We start from the raw sequence: 9,879 nt of genomic DNA, 5'->3' as shown, positions 1-9,879 counted from the left end.
GTTAATTTGTAAGACCGGTTCATAACCGGTTCTCTAGACCGGTTCAAAACCGGTTTTCTAGATCGGTTCAGCATAAATCGGTTCAAAACCGGTTCGAATGGTTAGAAGTTCTAATTACTACAAATTGGCGGTTCGGTTCGACATCGGATCGGTTCAACAGTGGACTGGTTTAAAGGTGAACCGGTTTTCGGTTCGGCCACCGGTTCGGATCGTAAACCGATTTTTTTGTGCAAGCTTACATAAAGCAAGGAACAACCACTAAGCTACAACAATTTTTGTGTTTAATATCTCGAAAAGGTAATATATATTGTATATTACTGAAACAATTTAAAATACAATAATCATAATAATAGTAATTATTATTATTATTATTATTTTATTTGTTATAAGTGTATATATACGTTTTTAAAGGTATAATATATTTATAAATATACAAATACCTTTAAAAGATAAAAGATACGTAGTTTTATGATGAAATATGTATTTATAGACTTAAAACGATTTTTTTAATATACAAATAACTTTCGAATTGTATTTCTTCTTTAAAATTAAATACAGACTTGTATTAATAATACAAAAAAAGTCTATTTATATACATATATTATATACTTTCAAAATCGTAAAAAGTATATTTATATATTTAAAATATGTTTTTAAGCGTGAGAATAAATAAAGTACGCTTTAAAAAAATATACGTTTTTAAGTCTGTAAATATGATTTTGATGTAAAAATATATAGACTTAAAAACTTATATTTTTTTAAAGTCTGTTTTGTTTATTTTCACACTTAAAACATATATTTAAATATATAAATATACGTTTTACGATTTTGAAACTATATAATATATAGGTACATATCTTTTAAAGTTTCAAAAACGTAAAATTACATAATCGGTGTTAATATGGATTTTTTTTTTGTTTTCTATTTTCAATATAATATGTTTTTTGTATTATTAATAAAAATATGTATTTTTTATAATTTTAAAGAAGAAATACAATTTGAATGGTATTTGTATATTAAAAAAAATAGATTTTAAGTCTATATGCTAAAAGTCAAAAGTGGAAAGCATGATCTCACATGCGAATGTAATCGGATTTGAAGGTTGTATCAGAATGACTGTGAAGCTCGGAACAAAAATCTTATTCGCATTTGATGGTTAATTTTGGGAATTGAAGTGCAGGTCTGGAATCGAACCATTTATCTACAGTCGGAAATTGAACAAATGTTCTTACGAGTCAAACCTGAAAGTTGAATTAGTTTGAAAGACCTTACCTGCGAATGAATGAAATCGGGACTCAATTGGGATGAAAAATGGGCTAAAACGAAAAGTCAAAATTGATTGAGAATTTGGGTGAACTACGAACGAAAGAACTTACCAGCGAATAAGTTCTTGGAGTCAGATTCGGAGCAGAGGTCACAGTTTCGTGGTTGCCTTGGTTCTCAATGAACTTGATTAACTGGGTTTCGCACCAAGTCTATAACCATCTGGATTGGGTTCATTTTTTAGCTCTTGGAACGAAAGCACTTGGAAGAAAGAGGGGAGGACCGAAAGCGAACTTGTGATTTGGTTTGGCTAAGGTTTCGCTTGTCATGAAGTTGGATTTCGCACCGAACATGGTTTTTGTATCAACAATCTTAGACCGAACTTGGTTTCGGTTGCTTGTGCTCGGACCAAATGAACAAATCGTGGTGGTATCGTTTCTTCTTTTATCAATCACTATGGGGAAGAAGATAACTCAAAGTTTCCCACTTGGTTCTTGCAACTTCAAGAATTTTACGATCTGGTCCCTATACTTTTCATGCCTTGGCAGTTTTGGACCATTTCCAGATTTTGTTACAAATAAAGGGGTATATTGATGCATAATTACCATTCCAGACCCTGTCTTTTAACAAGTGACAGTTTCTGCCCTATATTCAAAAAAATTTACAAATTTAAGGTCCAGTGAACAGTTTTGGATTCTTTTAATGCACATATTTTTTCGTGAATAGAAAAATAAAAATTCCATCAAGTCTTGGCGGTTCGGAAAGTCGTTTTTCATGACAACGTCAAATTTTCACAACTTTTTTTGGATTTTATACTTTGTTGTGTATATCATTTTGTCACGGGCGAGCACGATAATTATTTATCCATTCAAGATCATTCTCATGACCATTTGAAGGCTTTATAATTACATTTTTTATTATAAATCGGGGGAGAATTTGATATAGCCATTCGAAATTGGATTTGTGACTTTTCAAATTTGAAGATTTTTGATAAAGCTTGTGGCAGAATTATGAAGGTAGCTTTTACAGTAGCAGTTCTTCATAAAACTCTTCTAAAGCTTTTGCAGAGAAGTATCCTTTACAGTAGCAGTTCTTCATCGAACTCTTCTAAGGACTTGTTTTATCTCCGACTTCTAGTATTTTCTCAATCAAGTGGCGTTACGATTCTTAAATTTTGGGCTGTTACATGGTATTTTTTGTTGACTTATATCATTAGCTTATTTGAATATCATTGTGACTTGGAGGGGGAGCTCTTCAAAGACAAGAAGTGATTTGATTTCTTTGTTATGAAATGGGTTTTTATGGCGGGTTTGGTTTTCATGAAGTTTTTTTTGGGATTACATTTGAAAATGAAGTTTAAAGACATTATTTCAGTACTTGGTTTATATATCCTAAAACCCATGTTTGAAGGCTATTGAAGAAACAAGATTTGTGGATTGCTTCATCTATTCCTCGTTGCAAGATTTTTTATTTGCTAGATGCTTGTTTTGGAAGTTAAAGCATTGTCATCCATTCCATACTTTGAGAGGGAGATTGTAGGGTTTCAAAGCACTCTATGGATGATGGCAATGGACCCCCTTGATGATGTGTAGGTTAAAAGCCCAAGACTTGTATTTTCCCTATAAATAGTCATGTATTATTCACAATTAAGAGAGAGGCAAAATGTAGCTGCCACATTGTGAGGTTTCTGTAGAGTTAGATTCTTATTTCTTAAGTGTAATTTGTTCCTCATAATTCAATAAATCGAGTTATCATTCGACCTAATCTTCATATTTGTGTTTGTTCTTATTTTCTACATCTTGTTCATCAAATCTCAATTAGGGTTTTATTCTCATCACACAACCTAGACCCTGCTTGGACGCATCACAATAAACCACAAAGTCTTCCGTCCATTCTGGAAGAGATGAAATCGGAGCACTGCATAGGGCTTGTTTTAGTGTCTGGAAGGAAGTTTCTTGTTTATCCTCCCAGTTGAAGGTCAAGGTAGTGACTGGCTTTGCAATCTTGGAAAATTTTTGTATGAACCTCTTGTAGCAGCCAACAATGCCTAAAAACTGGCAGATTTCTGTCAGTGTCCTTGGCGCTTCCCAGTTTTCAATTGCTTTTATTTTGGAGGGATCCACATGTATTCATTCCTCGCCGAACACGTGTCCTAAGAAGTCCACCTTTCGAATCCAGAATTCGCATTTGAAAAACTTCGCATACAACTTCTCCGTCCTTAACAACTCCAAGACTTGTCATGAGTGCTGACTATGCTCTTCCTTACTTCGTGAATAGATAAGTATGTGATCAATGAATACTATAAAAAATTTATCTAAGTAAGGTCGGCATACACGGTTCATTAGGTCCACGAACACCACGGGCGCATTAGTAAATCTGAAGGGCATTAACACGAACTCATAGTGACCGCAGCGAGTTCTAAATTCCCTTTTAGGGATATCTTCCTCTTGGACTCGCAACTGATGGTACCTTGACCTTAGATCAATTTTTAAGAAGTAGCTTAATCCTTGCAGTTGGTCGAAAAGGTCTTTGATTTGGGGTAGGGGATATCGGTTTTTGATGGTGAGTTTGTTCAACTCCCGATATTCAATACACATATGGAATGATCTATATTTCTGCTTTACAAACAAGACTGGTGCTCCCCATGGTGCAAAGCTTGGTCTAATGAATCCTTTACTTAGTAGTTTGTTCAACTGAATGGATAATTCATGCATTTTGGCCGGGGCCAATCGATATGGTGATTTGTCTATGGGGGTGGCTCCAGGAATCAAGTCGATTTTGAATTCGACTTATCGCATGGGTGGTAGTCCCGGAAAGTCTTCTAGGAATACATTGGGAAAGTTACAAACGTCTGGAATATCCTTGATGTCCTTCACTTCTCTATTCTCATCAACAATGTGAGCTAGGAACGCGTGGTACTTCTTCTGCAGGTATTTTCGAGCCTTGATGTAGGAGACGATTCGAAGATGTCGGGTTTGTCGTCGTAGATGACAAGGGTTTCGTTACTCGGTAGGTTAAGGCAAACGACCTTTTTGTAACACATGATATCGACATGGTGAGAACTTAACCAATCCATGCCAAAGATAACATCAAAGCTCCTGATTATAACCGAAATTAGGTTGATTTGGAAAGAACGGTTGTTTAGAGTTAGAGTGCATCCTATGTATATGTCATTTATGGGTTCAGTCTTCCCGTTATCTATTTCTACGGTAAATATTTCGTTAAGTGTTTGAGGTATTTGTTTGAGGAAATGTTCTAACTTATGACTCACAAAACTCCTCTATGTACCGCTATCGAAGAGTATGCATGCATATTTGTTATTGAGGAGAAATGTACCAGTAACCACCGCCAAGTCTTTCATCGAATCTTTGTGCCCCATTGTTTGGACTCTTGCCATGCCTCCAACATTTATGTTTAGGGCTCTCTCTCTTGAAATTCCCCGTTTCCCCGCATCCGTAACATGCTTGGCTCACCCAGACATTTGTGGCATGGGTGGCATGTTGAGTTGGCGCCCTACAGATGCGGGTGGTATGCCCCTTTTTGTTACATCTATTACAATGCATTTCCTGGCAAGCTCCATTATGGTGGAAGTTGCACTTGCTGCATTTGGGTAGGCTTCCAGCATATTGTTTCGTTGGTGCTGGGGCAACAAGGACAGTGATGGCGTGGATTGCCAGGATTTGTTGTCTCTTTATGGGCTCCTACGTCAGTTGGCCCTTCTTCTTATTTCAAATTTTCATTTTGTTGTCTCCCCCTTTTGCTTGTTCATGGGTGGGTGTCATAGTGCCCTAGCGGACTCCATGATCAACGAGCCTTTGTGCCAAGCGTTCAACACTGTCAAATATGGATGAGTTTGCAACTATCACCATTCCTTGAATCTAGGGGATAGTCCTCAGATATAACGTTCCACCTTTTCGCTTTCTGGGGTGACCATCCTGGGACATAGCACCACCACATCGTTGAACCTAGCAGTATAGGCTGTTACATCGGACCCCATAATCGTGAGGTTCCAGAGTTCTTGCTCCAGCTTCTGAACTTCCCTCGTCGGGCAGTATTCTTCCAGCATCATGATTTTTAAATCATCCCAACCCATAGACTTGGCCACAGGGAGAGTTAGTGATTTAGCATGGTCATTCCACCAGGAGAGGTCCCTGTCAGCGAATATGCAAGTCACGAACTTGAACTTGCTTTCTTCCGGGCACGAATAGATTTCAAACAATGATTCCATCTTCTCGAACCATCTGGTCAAGGCAATGACACCTATTTTGCCATAAAAAGGCTTGGGCTTTCAATTCGAGAAGTCCTTGTAGGAGCATCCTCTTCGGTATCCAAAAATTTCTCCATGATTAGAACTGTTAGTACCGTTTCCATTCCCATTTATACCATTAGTATTGAGTTGTGCTATGTCGGTTGCCACAGCAGCTTGGAAGGCAGCAGAGCCCACCTGTAGAGTTGGTGGCGACTGAGCTCTTGGTGTGTTGTCGACACTCTGATACTCCTGTGTGGTGGCATTCTTCTTCCATAAAGTTTACAGATGGAATGTTGGTAAGTCCTCGATAAATGTTATGAATCGGGTATTATCGAAATAGAACATCTCGACTACATGCTTGGTTACGTCTTGCCTTTATTGCAACTTATAAACATCACAAAAAAATAAACACAACTACTAAAATAAGTAAACGGTTGCAAAAGAATTTATGAATTTAATAGCAATACCCAATGAAATAAAATGTACACCAATTTCATTGATAACATATAATAGTACATGGTTTTGGAAAAATATTTATAAAGGTCTACAATACATCCAAAGTAAAGAAAATTTTGGACATCATAACAGCCCCTAGAATAGTGTAATCACTTATTCGTAGGGTCGAACCTACATACAAGAAGGAGTAGCACCAACGCTTACTCGAATGACCTAATCTATAAAAGTGGAGTAGTATCGATACTACTCATGGCGTGTCGCATCCTCCGGTCCTCGTAGAGCAGCTATATGTAACTGCATCGCTTTGGTTTCCTCCCTGGCTTCCGCCGCTTAGCACCGCCTCAATCACTCGCCACTCCATCTCGGCATGTCGCTCCCTGAACTCTCTAATCTCTGCTTGAGTACTGGTGACCTCCTCCTGAAGAGCGTCGATGTGATCGTTGGTTCGATCGTGGTCCTTGTCTAGAAAATGAAGTCGAGCAGTTGTGACCTCGGCAGTGGCCCCTACATCCATGATCTGACTAGTAGACGCCCTAGCCTAGTTGTTGAGGCATGCGACGTGATGAATCATAACAGGGAGAGCCTTGTCAGCTGACCCTCCGTTGCGGAGGTTATAAAAATCCTGACTCATTCTGTAAGGAAACCACTGGCCCTGTTCGTGGTCCATCTACGTAGGTCCTCCGTCCAATGAGGCGTCGTTCCATGAAAACTCGGTCCAGGTGTTGGGTCATATCGGTCACGTCTAGCATAAGGTGGATTGATGACATCGGACTCCACGTCGGAGTCCTCCTCCATCTGCTCCTCATCCTTCTCCTCCTATGGATTCTCCTCCAGGTCATCCTTGGAATCCTCTTTAAGGTCCTCTTCAATCAGATTCTCAGGGTCCTCCTCGATCCAACCTCCATTCCCCTGATTGGGAAAGTAAGGGTCTCCGGGAAGGTGAAAGTCTGCTATGTTGATTGTGCAATGATAGAGGTATAAGAGGAACATAATGAATCTAGATGTATGGTTCTATATTATCATAAAATACTCCTCTAGTATTTTTATACTTTTATGTTTGGTTCTAGGATTTAGTTGTATATGGTGTTGGTAAGTTTTAGACTTGTTGTTCACCACGACTATTCCTAAACGCATGTTAGTCATATCTCACATAAATATAGTTGATCAGACGATATTTATCCCAGATATGATTACATAACTATCTAGGCTTAATCGTAGTGTTCAACTTATCTTTTCTAATTTTGTATTGTTCTTGTTATGATGCCGATCTAGTATGTATGTATGTACTTATACTTTACTAACATGTCATTATATTTTAAAAGTATAATTTTTAGTCAGAGTGTTTTAGACCTATTGTATTTATAGTTGTATATCTTACATGGTTTATTATACTTAGTTCACTATAAACAAATCTCTGATACCAATCTGTCACACCCCAAAACCAGGATGGCGGAAACGTCTAGGGGTGGATGACTTCATGAATTGTATCACAACAATATGTATAATAGTGATCAAAGAAAAACACAACCATCATATTTATAATTGAATGAGTTACATTGTTGTAAGAGTTGTATGTTTCAAAACCAATTACAATATGATGATTAAAAGATTTGTCAGACGCCTTAGCGCCCCATCCTCAAAAGCTTGTAGTTACCTGCTTTAATGATTTCTTGAGAATACAAATAGTTTTGAAAAGTGTCAACAATTAAGTTGGTGAGTTTATAAGAGTTTGTATGAAGCATTGTAAGCCTTTCCTTGTAAAATGATAGTGTTTGTTTTAAGAAAATCCAATATTTTCCTTAAAAATGAGTTGTCGTCTTAGAAACTCTAAGACCGAAATGGATAAGTATTTCTATACTTAAAATAGTAATATGTAGTTTTAATCTATATAAAACCATTAGAATGTATATTTTCCCGTAAACTAAATGTATCGTTGATTCCCCATGCGAGTTATTGTAACATCCCCCTCTAGCACGTATCACAATATTGTCCGCTTTGGGCCACTCGGCACGAGGACTTCCCAGGGGGTCACCCATCCCGGTAGTACTCCCGCCCGAGCACGCTTAACTGCAGAGTTCTTATGGGATCTGCTGCCCTCACGGCTTTAAAACGCGTTGTGTTAAGGAAGGTATCCACACCCCTTATAAGTACATGTTTCGTTCTCCTTCCAAGCCGATGTAGGATCAGGTGCAACCCACCATCATACCAGCACTAATGCACCGGATCCCATCAGAACTCCGCAGTTAAGCGTGCTTGGGCGAGAGTAGTACTAGGATGGGTGACCCCCTGGGAAGTCCTCGTGCCGAGTGGCCCAAAGCGGACAATATTGTGATACGTGCCAGAGGGGGATGTTACAGTTATTATAACCGTGCTAAAAATAGATGGTCTGTTACGACGTTCTTCAGGCGTTAGAATGTTAGACATTTGTCACCTAGACATGCCAGTCTAGCTGTGGCAAGCAACTTAGGTGCGAGATTGTCAGTCTCGTATAGATCTATATACAAGTATCACGCTCTCTTATGAGAGATTCTGGTTATAATACATGACTTTTGTAGGTACTCTGGTAGGTACGATGAAGACTTTGTTTCACAACAATTGATTCAACGTTTTTACGTTTTGATGTAATGAAACCTTTGTATGTACAATTATCACTTTTCCATGAAAACAAAATAGTATAAAATAATTATATGAATCTTTATATAATTATCCATCTTGTTCAAAAATGTTACAATAGTGTTAATGTCCCATAAACTATACTTGTTATACTTTATTATAATATTTCATTTGTACCTATATATATATATATATATATATATATATATATATATATATATATATATATATATATATATATATATATAGAGAGAGAGAGAGAGAGAGAGAGAGAGAGAAAGAGAGAGAGAGATAGATAGATAGATAGAGATAGATAGATAAATAGAGAGAGAGGCTAACGTGCTTGGATATTCATAAATAATAATTATTTTACATCTAACATCAATAAGTGAGTGGTTAGTATGAAAATGTCAATTTTTCTAGTTTTTGGCTTTTTACATCACAAAACGGTAAATAGTGAAATATAAACTATGTGAAGCGTATTTTTATCTTTTTGTGATATTTAAGTCAAATTAACTTTATATGTTTAAAGCAACATATTTTTAATCAAAATCCATAAAAATATACCATAACCTAGTTATGACCATTTTTGTTAGAAAACTCTCTTTTACATAAAATGATAGATTTTTAAGTTTTCTTTTTGTAAAGCGAAATCTTTGTATTTTTAACTAGTTTCAAGACATATGTTCAAAATAACATATTTTGGTTTATATCCCACAGATATGGTGTAATAACTTGGTTATAATAATTTTTGCTAGAAAATCATATTATGTTCATAAAAAAAATCCTAGTTTTTATAGTTTTGTGTTTATAATTTTTGCTTAAGAATATATAGCATGTTTTTACTTGTTTTTCATAGTTTTGTATTTTAAACATAATTTTACATCTAAATGTTTATAATGCTAGGTATTAACATTATTTCATGTATTTAACACTTTTACACAACATATAAGTATTTATACAAGTTTACTTGTATTATCCCCGCCCCCCCCCCCCCCCCCCCAAAAAAAAAAAAAAAAAAAAAACTTTGAAAAATTGAAATTGAAGGGGTATGAACTCACCTTATGTGTGTTTTCTTAGTGGATAAAAGGTTGTAGGTGGAAAGATTAAAGTTAAGAACACTTAAGATTTGAAGATCCTATGAATAGTAACTCATGATAATGTTTGTAAATGGATTGAAACTAGTTTATAAGTGTGTAGAATTAATAGATTAAGAAGGGAGTACTTACCGAAAACTCAAGAACTAACTTGGAAAAATTTAGCTATGGAAGATGAGAGCTTTTCCTTGGAAAAGAAGA

The 9,879-nt window shown here is 36.4% G+C and overlaps 1 non-coding gene across 1 annotated transcript; it reads left to right on the top strand.

Moving 5' to 3' along the window:
• Positions 1 to 8,160: 8,160 nt before the first annotated feature.
• LOC145037924 (5S ribosomal RNA) lies at positions 8,161 to 8,279 on the top strand. Its single transcript, XR_013679035.1, has one exon. It is a non-coding gene; the product is annotated as a 5S ribosomal RNA (ribosomal RNA).
• The last annotated feature ends 1,600 nt before the right edge of the window (positions 8,280 to 9,879 follow it).

This window comes from Lactuca saligna, chromosome 3 (genome assembly GCF_052625555.1).
Source record: "Lactuca saligna cultivar CGN05327 chromosome 3, ASM5262555v1, whole genome shotgun sequence".
Classification (NCBI taxonomy): domain Eukaryota; kingdom Viridiplantae; phylum Streptophyta; class Magnoliopsida; order Asterales; family Asteraceae; genus Lactuca; species Lactuca saligna.
Note: the sequence above shows the minus strand (reverse complement) of the source record. Positions and strands in the feature narration are given on the sequence as shown.